Source organism: Sphaerodactylus townsendi, linkage group LG08, assembly GCF_021028975.2.
Source record: "Sphaerodactylus townsendi isolate TG3544 linkage group LG08, MPM_Stown_v2.3, whole genome shotgun sequence".
Lineage (NCBI taxonomy): Eukaryota > Metazoa > Chordata > Lepidosauria > Squamata > Sphaerodactylidae > Sphaerodactylus > Sphaerodactylus townsendi.
In genome coordinates, this window is record NC_059432.1 from 65,945,755 (window position 1) to 65,964,847 (window position 19,093).

Consider the following 19,093-nt stretch of genomic DNA (forward strand, 5'->3'; position numbering starts at 1 on the left):
CTACCTTTTAGAGGAGTCTCAAAGCAGCTTACAATCACCTTCCCTTCTCCACAGCAGACATCTTGTGAAGTAGGTGGGGCTGTGAGAGTTCTGAGAGAACTATGACTAGTCCAAGGGCACTCAGCAGTCTTCATGTGTAGTAGTGGGAAACAAACCCAATTCATCAGATTAGCATCCGTTGTCTATGTGGACGGATGGGGAATCAAACCTGGTTCTCCAGATTAGAATCCACAGCTCTTTTTAAAAATTGTAGTAACAATTTTTATTTGTGCTATAAAGTTAAAAAATCCAAAGCATACATTAAAAAAATCAATGAAGTTATAAAATACTTATTTTATAGACTTCAACTTTCCTCTGCACAGAATATTAATCATTAAACCCGAAACTTGGCCAATAAACACCAAAATAAAATCAAATATTTAGCATAATAATTGATAAAAAGTCTCACTTTTATCTATTGGATCTTATTTTAACAGTCCTTAACTTTCAAAACCATTAGTCGTCAATTTATTTTTGTTCTGTTTTGTCTAGGTATTCTATCAAGGGTTCCCAGCTGTCTATGAACTTAATTAAGTTTGTTTCTTTAAGTCATGATGTTAACGTGATCATCTTGGCCTGTTCTAGTACTTTCACCCACCATTCTTAAACTGTAGGTATAACTGGAGTTTTCCATTTCTGTGCATATAGTATTCTTGCTGCTATTGTTAGAGTCCACTGCTCTCAACCATTACACCACTCCGGCCAACATGTATATTGGAATTACATGTTCAGTATCTACAAGGCAATGTAGTCAACTGGAAAAGGAAAAGAGAAGTTGCTAATCTGACCTGTTGCAAAGCAGCCTGTCTAAGGCTGAAATCCCATGTACAGTTAGCTGGGAATGAGAACTACTGAACTCATTGCAGCATTATTCAGACTAAACATTTCTGTATGAGTGAAATTTGTGACTCCTGTTGGAGCATAAGTGTCAAGACTCCAATGAAACCACAGTCCACCACCTGTGCTCTTAGCTGTAAAAAAAAATCTCACTCTTGTCAGGTCAGAGGCCCATTTATCCCTGAATTTCAAATAAACATATTCTTTCATTAACAGCCTATGAAACTAACAATGCAACACCAACAGAATACTCTATTCGGTGTCATTCACATCCAACCTATTGCAATCCAAGTGTCAAGAATGTTCCAGATGGAATGAATATCGTGAGCACCCTATCTATCTGCAGTATAGATATTAGCTCCCCAAAAGTTGCTGAATAAGGTTTCTATTTTTCAGATTCCAGAGTTTCAACGCCTTACTTAGTTCTATACCAGTCCCCATTAATTGAAGAAGGCAAAGAAATTATGGAGAACTCTGAAAGTTGTATAATAAAGGATTAAAAGGATTATGAGGAACACATGGCTGTGAACATCAAAACCAGCAACAAACAGTTCTTCAAGTACATCAAAAGCAGGAAGCCAGCAAGGGAAGCGGTAGGCCCGTTAGATGACAAAGGAACAAAGGGTGTGCTAAAAGATGACAGGGAGATTGCAGAAAAGCTGAATGAATTCTTTGCATCTGTCTTCACCCAAGAGGAGGTGAGGAAAATTCCTGCACCTGAACCAAGCTTCTTAGGAGGCGAATCCGAGGAACTAACAAAGATAGTGGTAGACAAGGAAGAAGTTCTGGCAGCCATTGATAAACTAAATGTTACCAAATCCCCTGGCCCAGATTGCATTCACCCAAGAGTTCTTAAAGAGCTCAAGCATGAAATTGCTGATCTTCTCACTTTAATATGCAACTTATCCTTGAAATCAGGCTCCATCCCTGAAGACTGGAAGATGGCCAATGTCACACCAATCTTTAAGAAAGGATCTAGGGGAACTCCGGAAATTACAGGCCAGTCAGTTTGACATCTGTTCCTGGTAAATTAGTAGAATCTGTCATTAAAGATAAAATTATAAAACATGTAGAAAAGCAAGACCTGCTGAGAAAGAGTCAGCATGGCTTTTGCAGAGGCAAATCCTGTCTTACAAACTTACTAGAGTTCTTTGAGGATGTAAACAGGTATGTGGATAAGGGGGAACCAGTGGACATTGTCTACTTTGATTTCCAAAAGGCTTTTGACAAAGTTCCTCACCAGAGACTATTGAGAAAACTCAGCAATGAAGGAATAAGAGGGGAAGTCCTCCTATGGATTAAAACTGGTTGAGAAACAGGAAGCAAAGAGTGGGTGTAAATGGGAAATTCTCACAATGGAGAGATGTAGGGAGAGGTGTCCCCAAGGATCCGTATTGGGACCAGTGCTCTTTAACCTATTCATAAATGACCTGGAAGTAGGGGTGGGTAGCGTGGTGGCCAAGTTTGCAGATGATACCAAATTATGTAGGGTGGTGAGAACCACAAAGGATTGCGAGGAGCTCCAAGCGGACCTTGATAAATTAGGTGAGTGGGCTCAGAAATGGCAAATGCAGTTCAATGTAGCAAAATGCAAAGTGATGCACATAGGGGCAAAAAATCCAAACTTCACATACATGCTACAGGGGTCAGTGCTATCAGTCACAGACCAGGAAAGGGATTTAGGCGTCTTAGTTGATAGTTCCATGGGAATGTCAACTCAATGTATGGCAGCTGTGAAAAAGGCAAACTCTATGCTGGGGATAATTAGGAAAGGAATTGAGAATAAAACTGCAAAGATTGTCATGCCCTTATATAAAGCTGTGGTGCGACCGCACTTGGAGTACTGTGTTCAGTTCTGGTCACCACATCTCAAAAAGGATATTGAAGAGATAGAAAAGTGCAGAGAAGGGCTACGGTGATGATTGAGGGACTGCAGCACCTTCCTTATGAGGAAAGGCTGCAGCGTTTGGGACTCTTTAGTTTGGAGAGGAGACGTCCGAGGGGGGATATGATTGAAGTCTATAAAATTATGCATGGGGTAGAAAATGTTGACAGAGAGAAATTTTTCTCTCTTTCTCACAATACTAGAACCAGGGGGCATTCATTGAAAATGCTGGGGGGAAGAATTAGAACTAATAAAAGGAAACACTTCTTCACGCAACGTGTGATTGGTGTTTGGAATATGCTGCCACAGGAAGTGGTGATGGCCACTAACCTGGATAGCTTTAAAAGGGGCTTGGACAGATTTATGGAGGAGAAGTCGATTTATGGCTACCAATCTTGATCCTCTTTGATCTGAGATTGCAAATGCCTTAACAGTCCAGGTGCTCGGGAGCAACAGCCACAGAAGGCCATTGCTTTCACATCCTACATGTGAACTCCCAAAGGCACCTGGTGGGCCACTGCGAGTAGCAGAGAGCTGGACTAGATGGACTCTGGTCTGATCCAGCTGGCTTGTTCTTATGTTCTTATGTTCTTAATAAATCACATACAACCAGAGAACTTATGTAATTCTATTATATAAAAAGCTAGCCATGGTGGCGACAACTCACTTCCAGCCAACTGCTATGCATGACTCACCCAATCACTACACACACATGGCTTGGGAGAGGGGCTTACACAGAATGGGTACAAAACAACACAACACAAACAAAACAGTGGAATGTGGCAGTTACTCGTTTGCATGCTCCCTTTCTCCTCACTGCTTAATAATTACAGTCACTGTACTGTTTGCAGCTGCCTGAGGAGCAACAGGCGCAGACATTGGCAGCTCCCCATGGGAAGGTCATGACTGCTGGCAGCTGCAACAGCACCTACTGTTGCATGGCAATACAGGTGTCTGGGAAGAGGAGCAGGCATCTGGAATGGGAGAAGGAGGAGGAGGAAGCTGGTGATGTAGGGCCAAGGGGGGAGGAAAGGCAGGAGGGGTTGGCCCTCTCAATGGGCACTGTTAACCCACCTACAGTTTTTAGAGCCCACTGTATTTGTTCAAACAGGCTTTCTTACTAGTTTGCATAATATATACCAATTGCAAAATATGCTTTTCCCAGTGCAGAGTTCATATAGGCCTGGCAATAATGCTTACTGAAAACTAAACACTGATTTAGTCCTTGAAGCAAGAGACATCAGTTAGTTACCTGGCATAGAAGTTTGGTCATCATCAACTCAAGTCAGAGGCACAGCTTTGATTTTGACCTAGGCACAGCAAAAAAACAACAACCCTGGCTTGGGAAGAGAAGTGCACAGTTTCATCATAAACAGAGCTGGACCTTTCTAAGTCAATTTCAGTGATCTTTATAATCATGTGACTCTGCGTAGGATGGCACAGTTAGAGTGGGGAAGGCAAGAGGGAGATGCGCTTAGTCCTTACTCTGCTCCAAATCACATCTCGCAAATGCTTTTTCCATCTACAAAGTTTCAAATATCTCTGGGACTGTGGAGCGAAGAGAGCCATTTGGAGGAGATCTGGAGCCAAGAAATGTGGGCACAGAAGCATTAAGGGGTTATTCCCTCCCTTGCCATTTCTCCCATCTAACCACCCTTCCCCACTTGAAAGATTTTGTTTTTTCCAAAAGTGTTTGGACACTGTTAGCATGGATTAGTACCTAACATGTCAATTGCCCTGCAGATTCTCCAAGGAGCCAGCTAAATATTCGCATTTCAAATGCTAAAGTCTTCTGCATGGATAAAAACCTCTGAATTCTACTAATCTTATCAACACGTTCAGGCATGATTCAGATATCATCCAACAAAAGCTACCCAATGCTCAGTTTTCCTGCTGTTGTACTGAAGCAGCAAACAATGCAATCCTGAACAAAGTTATATCTGTTAACTTCAATGCATTTAGAATGTAATTATATTTAGGATGGCACTAAGTAAAAGCAAAGTTCAGATGCCCATAATTCCAGTGTTATATATACCAAGCTGATTATTTAGCAGTTTAGAACATCACTCAGTATTTTGATTATCAAAAACACCAAACGTTAAACTTTCTCTAAAGCTTAGACATGCTACACATCAAACTAAACATAGATTTTTCTTGCCCTCTAAAGACCATTCATACTTTAGTTTAAAAAATAACATTTGCAAAAGCTTCCTGGCTGTAAATTCATTTGCTTCAGAGTTGATCTCTAACACTGTCTATTCCATGAAGTCATAAACAAGCCGATATACATCATTTCAAGCTAAATACTTGCATATTCGAATACTTTCTCCGTATTTTGTGATTCTAAATTCTGTTAAACTTCTAAATAAGGCACTTTGGAAATAAGTCTAACAAATTGTTCTACCTATGCTAAAACAGACTCCAGGGGGCAAATGGTTTCAGAAAGGCCTACTTCTGCCAATAACGCTGCAATCTGGTTATAAGTAGATCACATAACTGCCTTTTTTGGTCTTTTAAAGACAGTATTTATGATGCGGCTCCATGGCATTCCATGAGGTAAAATTCCAGCCTCAGCAAAAATTTCAGGCTGATTCATGTAGGCAGACATCCAATTCTAGAAAAGAACAAACCTGCTGCCCTTGTCATGTTTCCAGAATATTAGGGTCTATGGCCTATTCAGCTCAGTATCTTGCCTCCAATAACTTGGTCTAAATGCTTTAAACTAAATAGCCATACAACAATCCTAGTTACTAATAGCACACTCCCACTCACTTCTGGTTTTAGGATACCTTGAGCATCTCAAGGGTTCTGCCCAAAGTCATTATTTTGGTTTCATTAAGGAAAAAGGGAGCATGAGCAGAGCGTGGCATATCCACTTTCTCCAGGGATGATCGTTCTCCTATCACTTGAGGGGTTGTTCCCTGTAGTTTTGGAATGTAAAGCTCATCCTTGCCTTAAAAGCTGCAGAAGGATAGTTTAATAGGCACTCTTGAAATTGAAATAAACATCCTTGCCTGTCCTTGCCAGTCTCTCAGATCTTTCTAACACCCAAATCCTCAGCCCTCAGATATTCTGTAATTAGGGTTGCTAGGACTCCCATTATGGTAGGAGACCTGCTGTCAGCAGTCCCCAATGTCTGCTTCCAGTGAGTAAGCCAGCAGGAGAAAAATAAACCATCAGTGCATCAGTATTACACCATCTTTGGGGCAACCCAGAAGTGGTGTCATGCCTCTCTAGGAATTGCTAGAAACGCTACAGTTTTCCCTGGAAGTTATGTAATACTGTTGTTATGATGTCTCCACACTCTAGCCCCCTGGTAGCTCCGCCTCTGGACTACTGTTGTGAAGACACATATTAGGTCTCAAACCTTAAGCCAATAAACAGACTCTGTAATACTGATCAGTAGCATTTATTGATGAGGCATCTAAGCCCCAAAGCTTGGCAAAGCCAATTCTGACAAACCTGGTGTCTGCCATTCCCTTTATCTCTGTTGGAAGTCCCCCCTCCTGTTTTCCTAAGAAATTGTGAAAAACAATCCCCGGAGCTGAGGCACCCCAAGGTCAGTGTCAGATAGTTGGGAAAGCCACTTGGCTTCCTGCCCCCATGAAATAGCTGATACAACTCTGGCCGTTTCTGCACGGCCCGTTTACGACGGCCTGGGGGCGCCAAAAAAGGCGCCCCCAGGCCGCCGTTCGCACAGGCGCCGCTGCTGCAATGCAGCAGCGGCGACCTGACGCCTCTTCCCTCCCCCCAGGGCGGTGTCAAGCCGCCCTAAACAACAACCCTTTAAAGGGTTGTTGTTGGGGAGGGATCGTCTTCCCTGCGGCACGGTGCGAACCGCGCCGCCGGGAAGACGCCCCACTTGCGGTGTCCTCCTGCCATTGCAGCCTGCGGGCGTGCAGCCCGCCCACACTGTCCTCCGACCTCCAGGGGTGGGGGGGCAGCGTGGGCGGGCTGCGACGCCCCGCAGGCGACGAGGAGGACACCGTAAGTGGGGCGGGGGAGGGCGCAGAGGCGGCTCTGTGCGAAGCCGCCCTGCCGTCTGCCGGCCTCCCCGTTGCCTGCTCGCATGCTTGCGTGCGAGCAGGCTCCCGCCCCACGCCGACAGAACTCCTGCCGGCGTGGGGGCGCGAGGGGGCCGTGCAGAAACGGCCTCTGTTTCTCATGGGACCAGGGTGTCAGGGGAAAGCCTAGTTATCTACAAAGCATGTTAAGCCATAAAGTAAAGATCAAGGAAATAATGTTCCAGATGGCAATGGTAACATATAGCAGGCTGGATACATATATATTTTAGCAACACTGATTTGTAGTATTAAGCCATTACAATGAGGTAGGAATGCATCACATAGATACAAACCCACTGACAACACAAAGGAGAGCAAGGGAGCAGTATGATCCACTCTGGATTCCCAGTGAGGAGGAAGGAAGGATATAAATGAACTAAGTAAATGTGGAATCAATGTAAATAGACAAAATACTTCTGTAGGAATATCAGCCCCAACATGATACTTTCCATACCAGCCAAGGGCAAACATCCATTCAGACTACCGGTAGGTTGTGGAAACAGACTAGTTTGCTTTGCATTATTTCTTGCTTTACCATCACTCTCCACCTGAAGACACACTTGGACATGCAGAGACAGTAGGGGAGGGCAGAAGCAACAACTACCAGGAAGGCATAAAAGAAGAACAGATGGAAACTCAATACGGAATCCAAGCTACATGCAAGAAAATTAGTACTCACAGCGAAAACATCTGAGTGCCTTTCTTCTGGAAGGAGCCTTTCCAGAATGTCACAAAACTCAGGGGGGAACTTAAGGCCTGGTCTATGATGCACTACAGGTAGCTGCCATGAGGGGGAGGAACTGCATAAACCCTGGTGCAGAAAGAATGTCCTTCTGTGCGCCTCACTGTACTCTAGACTACTGGCTCCTGCTGGAACAGATCAACCTGTGCTGTGTCTCATGGCCCTGGGCCTTCAGGCCTCCTTTGCATTCTGGCTAACCAGAAAATGTTTTCTCAGAGGCTCAGGAATGGCATTCACAATAGCAGCAATACGAATTCTAAGCACATTTAACTGAATTTGGGTGTCAGGGAGATTAAAACGTAGCCTACGCAACCCCCTTATGTAACTATGATCACATATGGTGAGGAAATGGGATTAACCATAATCAGCTGCAGATGTTGGGAATGGAGTTCAAAAGCCTGGGAATTATTATCATGTCTACACTACATGGGTGATCTGAGTTCATTCTCTCCTCTCATTCACACGCCAGCCTGCCATGACCTCCTTAGCAGAATTTCCTCTAGCAATACTTGTTGAATCTTTCAATAAGGGAATCAAACCCTTACTTGTTTGGTTTGGCTGGGTTCCATTCAGAATGTTCAGGTTCAAGTTTGGGGGAAATGGTTGAAAAAATTTCTGGTATGATCTGTTTCAAACAAAACATACTGTATTTAAAAGATCATGGAAATTCAAAACTAAAACCAGCTTTCCATTAAAAAGTAACCTTTACATTTACAAAGAATTATGGGTTGCAAAAGATGTGAAGATAACCTTGGCTGCATTCAGATATCACTATAAACGATGGTTCATTCCATCCACTGCCTGTTGTACAAAGTAACCCAGGTAAGTAACAAACCACATGTTGTGCAAAATCCCCAGTCAATCTGCTGCTTGACTGCTTTCCTACAGAAACATTTTATGCTATTCTGAGTGCTTCCATATTTCTCTAGAGGTGGACTAGTCCTTTAAATTAACTAGGCAGAATCCTTTGGAGGGCTGCTGCCTGCCACTTCTATTGCTTTAGAAAAATACCATCTGTGTCATCAGAAAAAACAGTTTTCTGTGGCTCTATTTAGACTTCCTCAGCTTGTCAGTATGCTCTTCCAGGGAAACACATATGTGTTTCTTCCAGATTAGTTAGATGCCAGTGTGGGTAAGAACAAAATAACTGCCATTCTAAGCAGAATTACACTCTCGAAGTTCATTTAAATCAATGTGCTTAAAAGGGCACACTAACTCTACATATATTCTGCCTGGTAAACTGGCTTAAATCTAAAAACTCAATCTAATTGGTTTGCGAATGCAACTTAAAATGGTATAGAAGAATTTAAAACCTAAAAAGGAGTGCTGTGCTCCTAGGCTGTGTCATCAGAGGTAACACTGAAGTCAATGGGCGTAGAAGGATATATCTGCTTTGGATGGAATTGTAGTTTTGTCTGCTGTGAAGTTTTCAAATTTCATTCTACCAAATAATATTTGTGCTTTGCCTCTTTTGTTAACAACCAATTATCTCAGTGTCAGCAAGCTTAGCCGAGGCTAAGTTGAGAGCCATAATTCAATTGGGCTGACTCTAAAAGGTATCAGCCAGCACATTTGTACTTTCCAGCAAATCCATGTTCTCTAGAGTACAGAACCAGTTCCATCATCCTCTGTGTATTCAATCAGTCATTGATAGTATGTTTTGGAGTTGACCGCAAGTGATACAAAATTAAAGTATCGAACACAAGAGAACAACAGATTTAAAACTTAGTATGCATGTATGAGCTGTAAAAAGAGAGAAGTTGGACTTTTTTTCTGCTTGGTCTTCAGATGCTTTTGAGGTGTTCTTGCAGTTGCTGGGGAAATAACAGGAGAGGGGAAAGCCATATGAAAGGATGGGCTTGTTTCTCTATCATATAATCCATGGTTCTAGGAACATATCCACACAGATAGCTTCTGGGTCAATATAGCGCTCACTGTAATAACTCAGACCCACTCCCATGAAGGAGTGCCAAGCATATTGTTACGGGTTGCAACTCAGTGGTACAGCCTGCATGTGGCATGCTGAGAGCCAGCGAGGTGTAGTGGTTAGGAGCAGCGGACTCTAGTCTAAAAAACCAGGTATGATTCCCCACTCCTCCACACAAAGCCTATGCCTTCCTTCTGAGCGAAGCCTTCCCAAACTCTCTCGGCCCTACCTACCTCATAAGGTGTCTGTTTTGGGTAAAGGACTGGACTGTGATTGAAGGCCACTTTGAGACTCTTCAAGGTAAAGGCAGCTGGGTATAAAAACCAACTCTTCTTTTCAAGAAAGCCCCTGGTTCAATTCCTGGCATCTCCACTTAAATCAACTCAGTGTTATGAAATACTTTTTTGCTGCAATATATCCTGCACATAATATTTGGATCAATGGATCAGCTTCATACATTCAAAATGTTATGCGCCTGAATCTGCAAAAGTTAATTCACAAACACCTAAATCATATCTGTGCTTTTAAATGTGACATTTGAAAAGGTAATTGCCCACAACTCAGATCTGGCCTTGAGATATCCACTGCATACATTAAAATGAGGTCTATTCCTCGAGCCTTTCAAAGTTGTTTGTAACAGAAAAGTAACATGTGGGTGACAGACGGTTATATTGGTCCAAAGTCTCTTGATTCACTTGCCTTATTTCAGAATCCAGAAGGATTTTGAATGTTAGTTCCCACGCCTGTGATGGTGTTGTTTAAAAGGTTCCCTTTAAGACAAGAACAAATAGCTCAGAGACTGATTAATCCCATAGGAAGAACTATTTACCCACAGTGGACAGGCTGTTCTGGTCTTTGATGATGTTTGAAAGCAATTCTGTTTGTAATATCATTGACTGTTTGATTTCATCCACAATTATTATTGGGACATATGACTCATTATGTTAGTACACACATGCTAGCGCTGGCAGGTGCAACTCCCCGATATTGTTCACTGTGAGGAATTAGCTTTTGATAGTCACCTTGGTGAGGATGGCAGGTAATCTGAAGGCTGGGGGGAGGGGGGAATTTCTTCCAAAATGTTCCAATACTTTGCCATTTTTCTGGACAAATGTTTCATGGTCAACTGCATCAGAGAGCATAGATATACTTCTAACAATGGCAGCAGATTAAAAAGTGATCACATGTGCCATAAGGGACTATAGAAGAGCCATGCCCCAAAGTGAGGACTACGGTATCGGGAATAAAAGAAGAGGTTAAATGTGAATTTTAAAGCTTTGGGAGCTGATATGATGACCCAAAGATCAAAAAAGACAACACGTCTAATAGATAAATTAATAAAGTGAAACTGATGGAAACCCCTGAATGTCTAGTGTTCTACAGAGCTTAAGACAGGCCTTGACAAATTTTATTTGGCTATAGGAGCCAGCTTAAAAATTTAGGATTTATTTCTCAGCCTTCGGGGTTTATATTTTAATGACCAGCTTTTTAATAAGTGCTACTACCAAACTTAATCCTAACCTCTTCAAATAATTTTATTAAAGCTACTCACTTCTTGCGTCCTGTGCAGTGGCATAACTAGGCAAACTGGAGCCCTGGGCAAAACCTGAGTTTGATGCCCCCCCCCTTGTAGCTACGTCCAGTGGCGTATCTAGGCAAACTGGAGTTTGGCGCTCCCCATGGGCAGTCACCCTCCCCCACTGTGACCAAGCAATGATTTTTACACCAGGTTGTTTCAAAGTCACCATCACATTATAGAACATGCCCCAACTCTGAGCACAGCAATAAACCGTGAAATGCTTTCAAAATGTTTTATTACTGCTATGAAAACATTTTATGGTGTTGTATCCAGTACCCCCAATTGGGGGAAACAGCATCACTTTCAATGTTTCAAAGGAGAATCTGGGCTCCCTAGTTTAAACAAGTGATGCTGGAATCCACCCCCAAACAGCATCATTTTCAATGGTGTTTAAACTAGGGAGCCCAGATTCTCCTTTTAAATCCACCTTAAAGGAAGAATCTGGGGTTCCCAGTTTAAACAACATTGGAAGTGATGCTATTTTGGGGTTGATTCTCCCCCACCCTGAAACAGCATCACTTTCAATGTTTAAACTGGGGACCTCAGATTCTCCCTTTAAATCCATGTCAAAGGCGGCGGGATTTAAAAGGAAAATCTGGGGAAATTGGGGAGGTGCCTGCTGGCAGGGGTGCAATTGTTAAGCTAGCAGCACCAAACTTTCAGGGTATCTTTAGAAGACTTACCTAATGATACCACCCAGGTTTGGTGAAGTTTGGTTCAGGGGGTCCAAAGTTATGGACCCTCAAAGGTGTAGCCCCCATCTCCTATTAGCTCCCATTGGAAACAATGGGGGATGGGGCACCCCCTTTGGGAGTCCATAACTTTGGACTCCCTGAACCAAACTTCACAAAACCTGGGTGGTATCAATAGGAGACTCTCCTGATGATACCTCCCAGGTTTGGTGCAGTGTGGTTCAGGGGGTCCAAAGTTATGGACCCTCAAAGCCTCATCTCCTATTAGCTCCCATTGGAAACAATGGGGGATGGGGCACCCCCTTTGAGAGTCCATAACTTTGGACTCCCTGAACCAAACATCACCAAACCTGGGTGATAGCATCAGGAGAGTCTCCCAAAACATCCCTGAAATTTTGATGCTGCTAGCCTAAAAACTGCGCCCTCTGCAGGCCAAAAATGAAAAAACACTGAAAATACAAAAAATCCCACAAACAAACCTGCGCCCCCCACAGGGCTGCGCCCAGGGCAACTGCCCACTTTGCCCAATGGGAGGAACGCCTCTGGTCCTGTGCATCCACTGGCTGGGGGTTTATCATTGGATCCCTTAAGGAATTATGTATAAGGATGACATTTCTTTTACAATATAAATGCTCAACAAGCTCAACCCTGGCTGTCATCACTATAATCTCCAATACTAGTTTAATTTCTGCCCAATTCCTTGTAATTCTGCTTCTTTAAAAAGCTCTACTTGATTGAATATTGGCACCAGTACAGAAAGCAACTGGTTAATTAATTCATCCACTACCACTGAAAGGTATAAAGTTAGTTTACAGATAAACAAGCAATGGCACAAACTTCATGCATTTTTTTTACATTGAACAAAACATTCTGATGTGAAATGATAAATAAGCTTTGAATTGGATCCCACCAAATGTTTAGCTTATTTTCTGCCAATTCGCCCTCTTTATGACAGTTCCAGTTGCACATGGCTTTCGTCCATGTAGATCCCATATTCCCAAACAAAGTTTTTGGGTGGTCAAAGAGTGCAGGAGGGGGCATTCCTCCCTTCTACATCAGTAAAAAAACCAGCTGGATCCAACCCTTTGCATTTCCACTGAGAGCTATTGAAATACACTACCTTGTTGAAAACAGTAGGTGTCACAATGAAACTTCTAGGTGCTGTGAAATGTACGATTTGTCAAGACCTGGTCTATGCTGTGTGTGCACTCTGGACCTAGATGGACATCAAATATATGTAGCGGACAGGAGTAAAATATTGCAGCAGATGGCAAACATGGAAATGCAAAGTTCTACTAGTTTTTGGACAGAGATCTTAGGAAGTGTGACTCACCCACACAGAGTCAGAGACTGCCTCACATTCCCCTTACATTGGCATATAGTAGGGTTTTCCGGTGGCGTTTGATCTGAAGGACTCGCTTATTACAAAACAACATAGTTTCATGTAACTCCAAACACACACTTCTGTTGATCTGGAAACCATAGCAGGCTCTAAGTGGTATTTTTCTTGTCCACTCAGAAAATGCATTGCACTGATATCTTTCCAGATGGCCCATTTTGTCTGAAGATCACGCATTTTGCCCGTTGATGTGTGTGTCAGCAGATGACTTTATAGCTCCTTGAACTACCTTTGGAAAGTTTCTTTTAAGCAGCTTGCTTTCGGCTAGTTTAGGTTACTGGACTATTCTGCATCCAAAAGTTTCCATGACATTCCACTGGTTAGAAAATGCTTGTAACCTCTCTGAAAATGCATTGCGTTTAATCCTAAATGAAAACAACCACATCAAGTTTCACAAAGTAAATGACACTGCTGGTTCTCGTAAGATCCTGGCCAAAGTTTCCACTACATTTCATCTCTGTTATGAAACATTCCTTGAACATATTAAGATACATGGAACTATCAGTTCTGTCTTCATAAAAGGCAAATAGCTTTTAAATATTTCCAGTTGCACTCTCTGAAAATAAGGCGAACAACTGTATTTTGCATTGTATATTTGGGTGTTTTCAGACTATGAAAATGGATTCTTTCCACTCGTAACATTTTGTGGGCTTCTCCATCTGAAAAGCTTGGGGGAGGGGCAGGGAAACAAACTGGATTTGAGCATTTTAATTTTTCTCTCCACGCTGTTCTGGTTCAAAACAGTGAGATAACAGTGGAAACCTTGTCAATAAAGAACCACCAAAAAGCCAGAGCTGCTTTATTCCAATTTGAAAAGGAAACTTTGCTATCATGAAGAAAAGAGAAATCTTTATCACAGCCTCCAGCCTGTTTGGTTTCTTGCTAGAAACCTGATACAAACCACCTAATTATTTTGTGGGTTGCCTAACCTGGGAGCAGACTGTAAACACCTGCAGGTTGTCTGTAAAGTATCCAGGCAGATTCAAGTAATTATGGAAACATTTGGCCAAAGATGTAACATGTCATATTGTTGACATATTCTGTGCTAGAGGAAATTATGTACCTTGCAGAACATCATCAATCACACATGAAGAAGGAATATTTGACCCTGCTGCATACTAGATGACCAAAACTCTGAAAGTTAGTTGATATTATCCTCAAAGCAGAATCACATACATTCTGGGGGCTAGCCTCAGAGTAAATGCATACAACACAGAATTTACTTTTTATCTCATTCTATCAGGTGACAACACATTCTGCTACTCTTAGTTGCCATTGCAAAGCAACAGTCACTGTCCAGTTTGTTTTATAGGCCCTGTGCAAATGTTATTGGATGATGCCTTCTAAGTAGCACGCATCACCGCACCTGCATCACTCATGCATGAACCACTTTTGAACCCAATCGTAAGGGGTCAGGGCAGAAATGGTGTGTAAAATAAAAGGGTTCACCATACCCCTTCAAGAATTTGAAAGCGAAGAACAGTATGTGGAATGTTCACTTAAAAACAAAAGGTGTCTATTTATTTGCATGCACTTGCACGTACAAAAGAAATTTGGAGGATGGGAGGCATAACGACGGTTTGTTGGACCTGTTTCTCCACCTCCTTCAGGATCCAAACCCTCAACTGGATCTCAGTGTTATGGGTGAAAAGAGGGGCTTGATCTGCTCATCATCACCAAGCACTGGCTAAAGAAGAGTAATGTAAAACAACCAGCCCGATTGGCAAAAAACCCTTGACTATCACAGACTAAACTAATGACACCAGATGGAAAGCCTACGGATGGCAACCAGGTCTCCTGCACCTGCATATGCTGAAGATACTCCAGGTGACATTGCTGTAATATCACTATGAGGTCAGTAGATCACAAAACAGGTGTAACTGAACTTTGGGTGCAGTTATGTTAACACAGGCTAGAATGAGGCGACCTCATGACATGTTAAAGGAGGAACAGGTCTTGGCTGGGTTTCTGTCACACCAGAAAAAGAATAAGTACAAGTGAAAATGCTCCCCTTGAACTGCCCCTTGATCTTCCACCTTGTCTACATAGTCATAAACAATGCACTTGATTCCTACAAATTCTGCAACCAATCACACTCACCTATCTCAATCTATAAACTCCATATACACATTAAGCTGCCTTACACTGAATCAAGTCGTTGGTCTGTCCAGGTCAGTATTGTCTTCTGCGACTGGCAGCAACTCTCCAGGGTCTCGGGTAGAAGTCTTTATTTTTCTTTTTTCATCAAATACATCTTTATTCCATTTCAATACACAAAAATACAAATCAACCATAGACATAAACCAATAATAACACAATAACAGCACAAAAATCCATATACAGCTGCAGACTAAAAAGAAAAAGACAAAGTAAAACGACAGACGATGATCCCTTCCAGGAGCAGATGACCAAACTTTCACAAAGAAGAGAAGTAGTAGTAATGGGAGATTTCAACTATCCAGATATTTGCTGGGAGTCAAACTCTGCCAAGACCACCAGGTAAAATAATGTCCTCACTTTCCTTGCAGACAATTCCATGGTCTAAGGTGGACGAGACAACAGGACGAGACAACACTATTTTAGGTGGAATCAGGTGGAAGTGGTAGGGTCTTTAGGTGGGAGTGATTGAAAACATATGATGCAACAGAGAACAGATTCATTGACATCTTTCTCTTCTCTCGGATGTGAAAGTCTAGGCTTGATAACAGACCCACGGTTATTATTACATTACACAATCATGATTGTTAATTAAAATCCTTTCAAACATTGGTAGATCAAATTACTCTTATTACTTGCATATATTATTGTATATATTCTTAATAATCGTGTTTCTAATCTGACATTCCTAGGGCAGTGATTTAGTTTTCAACTGTTCTGACATATAATTCATGAAAGGAGTCCAGATCACACTAAATTTCTCCAGGGAATCTTCTTTCAATAAACAAGTCAATTTGTCTAATTTGACTACATGCTAAACTTTCTCAATCCATTCTTCTACAGAGTTCCAATTCTTTGCCAGTACAATCCTGATTGTGGTGACCAGATAAAGAAACTTTTTACTCCTCTTACAATGCTGCGACACACACATACCTGTTTTCCCTCAGCTGCAGTAAAACAGAGAACCATTCAGTGCAGCATGTTCTCACCAAAACCTACCTTACATCTGTCAGGAAGCCTAGCACCACCTTTTCAAGAACTTTTCTACTGCTATCCCCACCACTGGAGAGGGCTTCTAGAGACTGTGTGGAGGGTTTTACCTTCATGAGGCTTTCAGAAAGTATGGAAGCCCATAGTATTTTTTCTGAACTGTTCAAATTGGGTGGGAGAAATGACCATAAAGCAGTCTGGGGTACTCTGAAACTGAGTGGTTTGGATTATATCTGTGTTTTGGTTAGTATTATAGAATAACTGTGATTCAATTCTTTGAGCTTATATTGTAGGGTTTATTGGCTTTCATATCTGCATTTATTTGCTGTATAGGATTTCGTTGTGTCTGTTTTACTACCATAATCTGCTCTGAGCTGGGGAGAGGGATTGTAGAATTAAAAAAAATAAATGAAGAACACTTTCATACAAGGATCTTTCAATTGTGTAACTGCCTACAAACAGCGATTTGGTCCTCAAATGCGTCAGTTGGCACTGATCATGATTTTCCTGAATACTTCAAGCCAGCTTCTGGGTGTTTCCCCTTTGTCCCACTAAAAGGAAACATTTTAGAGCTGGCACCTGGGAAAAAGTTCATTCCTTTCTCCTTTCTCTCAGCCAAATTAAGCACGATTGGGCGAAAGGGACTGTTTTGCTTGAGTGAAGTAAGAAGCACAGTACATCTAGGTTTAAAGGTAGGCATCCCATCATGCCACCAATTAACACTTGGGGAGGGGGTATGTAAAGTTCCATCAAATCACAGCTAATTTATGGGAATCCAGTAAGGTTTTTAAGGCAAGAGACTAACAAGGTGGTTTGCCATTGTCTTCCTCTGCATGACTCTGGTGTTCCTTGGTGGATTCCCATCCAAGCACTAACTAGGGCTGACCCTATTTCTGAGATCTGACGTGATCAGACTAACCTAAACCACAATACTTACCTCCACTTCGCCTTTTGTATCTTAAAGGGAAGTGGAAATCCACAAGTAGGCTACCACAAAAAAGAAGAGGTTTTCAGCAGTAGTCCCTGCCTGTGTGTCCTTGCAGACAAGTATATTGTGCCATAGTTCCCTGAAGAGCACAGAATGTGTTGAGGGGTTCCAAGCAGTAAGATAACACAAGACTTGATGGAAGGACAACTTCAGTGCCACTAATACAGATACTGTTACCAGCACAACATAACTCTGGTCTAGTCAGAACTCAGGAAATACTCTTCCAGCAGAAGACTTCAATCAGGGTAACTGAAATTTCCCATTACTGCTACTTCTCTCCTTTCTGAACGTTTGGTCCTCTGTTTTAGTAAGGCGCCATCCAACTTTTCAGTCTGGCTTAGGGGTCTGTAATAGCTTCCACAATGAGATGGTTGTTGTTTCCCTCCTCCTCAATTTTTACCCAGATGCTCTCAACCTGGCTTCCAGGATTTAAGTCATGGACTTGCTCACAGACATAATCATCCCTAACATAAAATCTGCTTCTCCTGCTTTCCTAGTTGGTCTATTTCTCTGAAATAGATCATACCTCTCAATTATTACATTCCAACCATGAGATTCATTTCTTCCAGGTTACATTGATGCCTAATATATTCGCTTTGCCATGTTAAGAGTTCAAGTTGTCTTGTTTATTTCTCATGCTCTGTGTATTAGTGCAGAGACATCTAAGACCATGGTTCATTTCCCCTTGGCTGCTTAAGATTTTTCTCCCTCCCACTGTTGGGTTCTTGGATCATTCACTCAGTTCTCTATATAACCTCCGGGCTATTATCTCTAGCAATTGATGAACTCCTACTTTCTTGAATACTATCTCCTTCCCCCAAATAGCTTAGCCCTCCTGATCAGGTTTGTGAGCCTCCAAGCAAAAATGTTCCAACCAACAGCCATGAGGTGCAACCTGTCCCTTGTCAATCTGCATGCAATAGCAGACCAGGGTCCAAGAAGCCAAACCTGAGGTCTGTGGCTTCCTTTATAGTCAATGCATTACATTACAACAGTCACAGAGCATTCAGACCCTGCAACTACCCTGCAGACTGCAGCACAAGTTACCTATCTATTAACCACAGATGAATAAACTCCTACCTTCACAGCTTTTTAAGTCACTCTTTTTCTTTGTCAAAACCTCTGCCTCACACCAGTGCTTCTTCAGAAGAAACCTAATTCTGCGCAGCCTGTAATGTCACCAGGAAAGCCTCAACCAACAGTATAGCAATATCTATATTTGGAACTTCACAAAAGCATGAGGAAGGTTGCAAGTTCACTAGAGGTCTTCTTCGGGCTGAAGGATACATTTTTAAAATATAGTGGGGGAGATAAAAAATATATTATTGGGCATGATGGAAAGAACAGGTCTATGATCATTTTCATGTGGAACAGACCAGGGTTGATTTACAGTGCAACCTTTAGCAGGTCTACTCAGAATCCTACACAGTTCTATTTGATGAAGATTACTCTCAGAAAGTCAATTTTAAGATTGCTCTATTGGATTTCCATCACTCAGGATGCAAAAGAGAGCCCAAGTCACACCAAAGGCCAAAAAAGGGGCTAGAGTTATAACAGCTACCACAGAATGCAAGGAATGCTGAAAAGAATACAGTTATATGTTGCTCTCTCTCTAGTACTTACTAGAATACAGATCTTTTGTACAGCAGAGAATAGAACTATTTTTTTAAAAAAAGATAATCCTTATATTGACAAAACCAGAAATTAATTTTAGGTGGTATACTAGATAAGGATATGTCGGTAGTCAAATTACATAGTAGGGAGAGGGCATGTGTTTCCATTGGTGACATTTCG

General features: G+C 42.0%; 1 protein-coding gene across 3 annotated transcripts in view; it reads right to left on the reverse strand.

The window, feature by feature from the left end:
- ENTPD1 (ectonucleoside triphosphate diphosphohydrolase 1) overlaps nucleotides 1-19,093 on the reverse strand; it is a 56,552-nt gene that overhangs the window by 36,188 nt on the left and 1,271 nt on the right. The window contains exon 2 of one of the 3 annotated variants that reach the window (XM_048505824.1): nucleotides 4,014-4,071. The exons of the other annotated variants lie outside the window; for them this stretch is intronic. The gene's annotated coding sequence lies outside the window, so the exon portion shown is untranslated. The remainder of the gene's footprint in view (nucleotides 1-4,013; nucleotides 4,072-19,093) is intronic. 3 annotated transcript variants of the gene reach the window in all.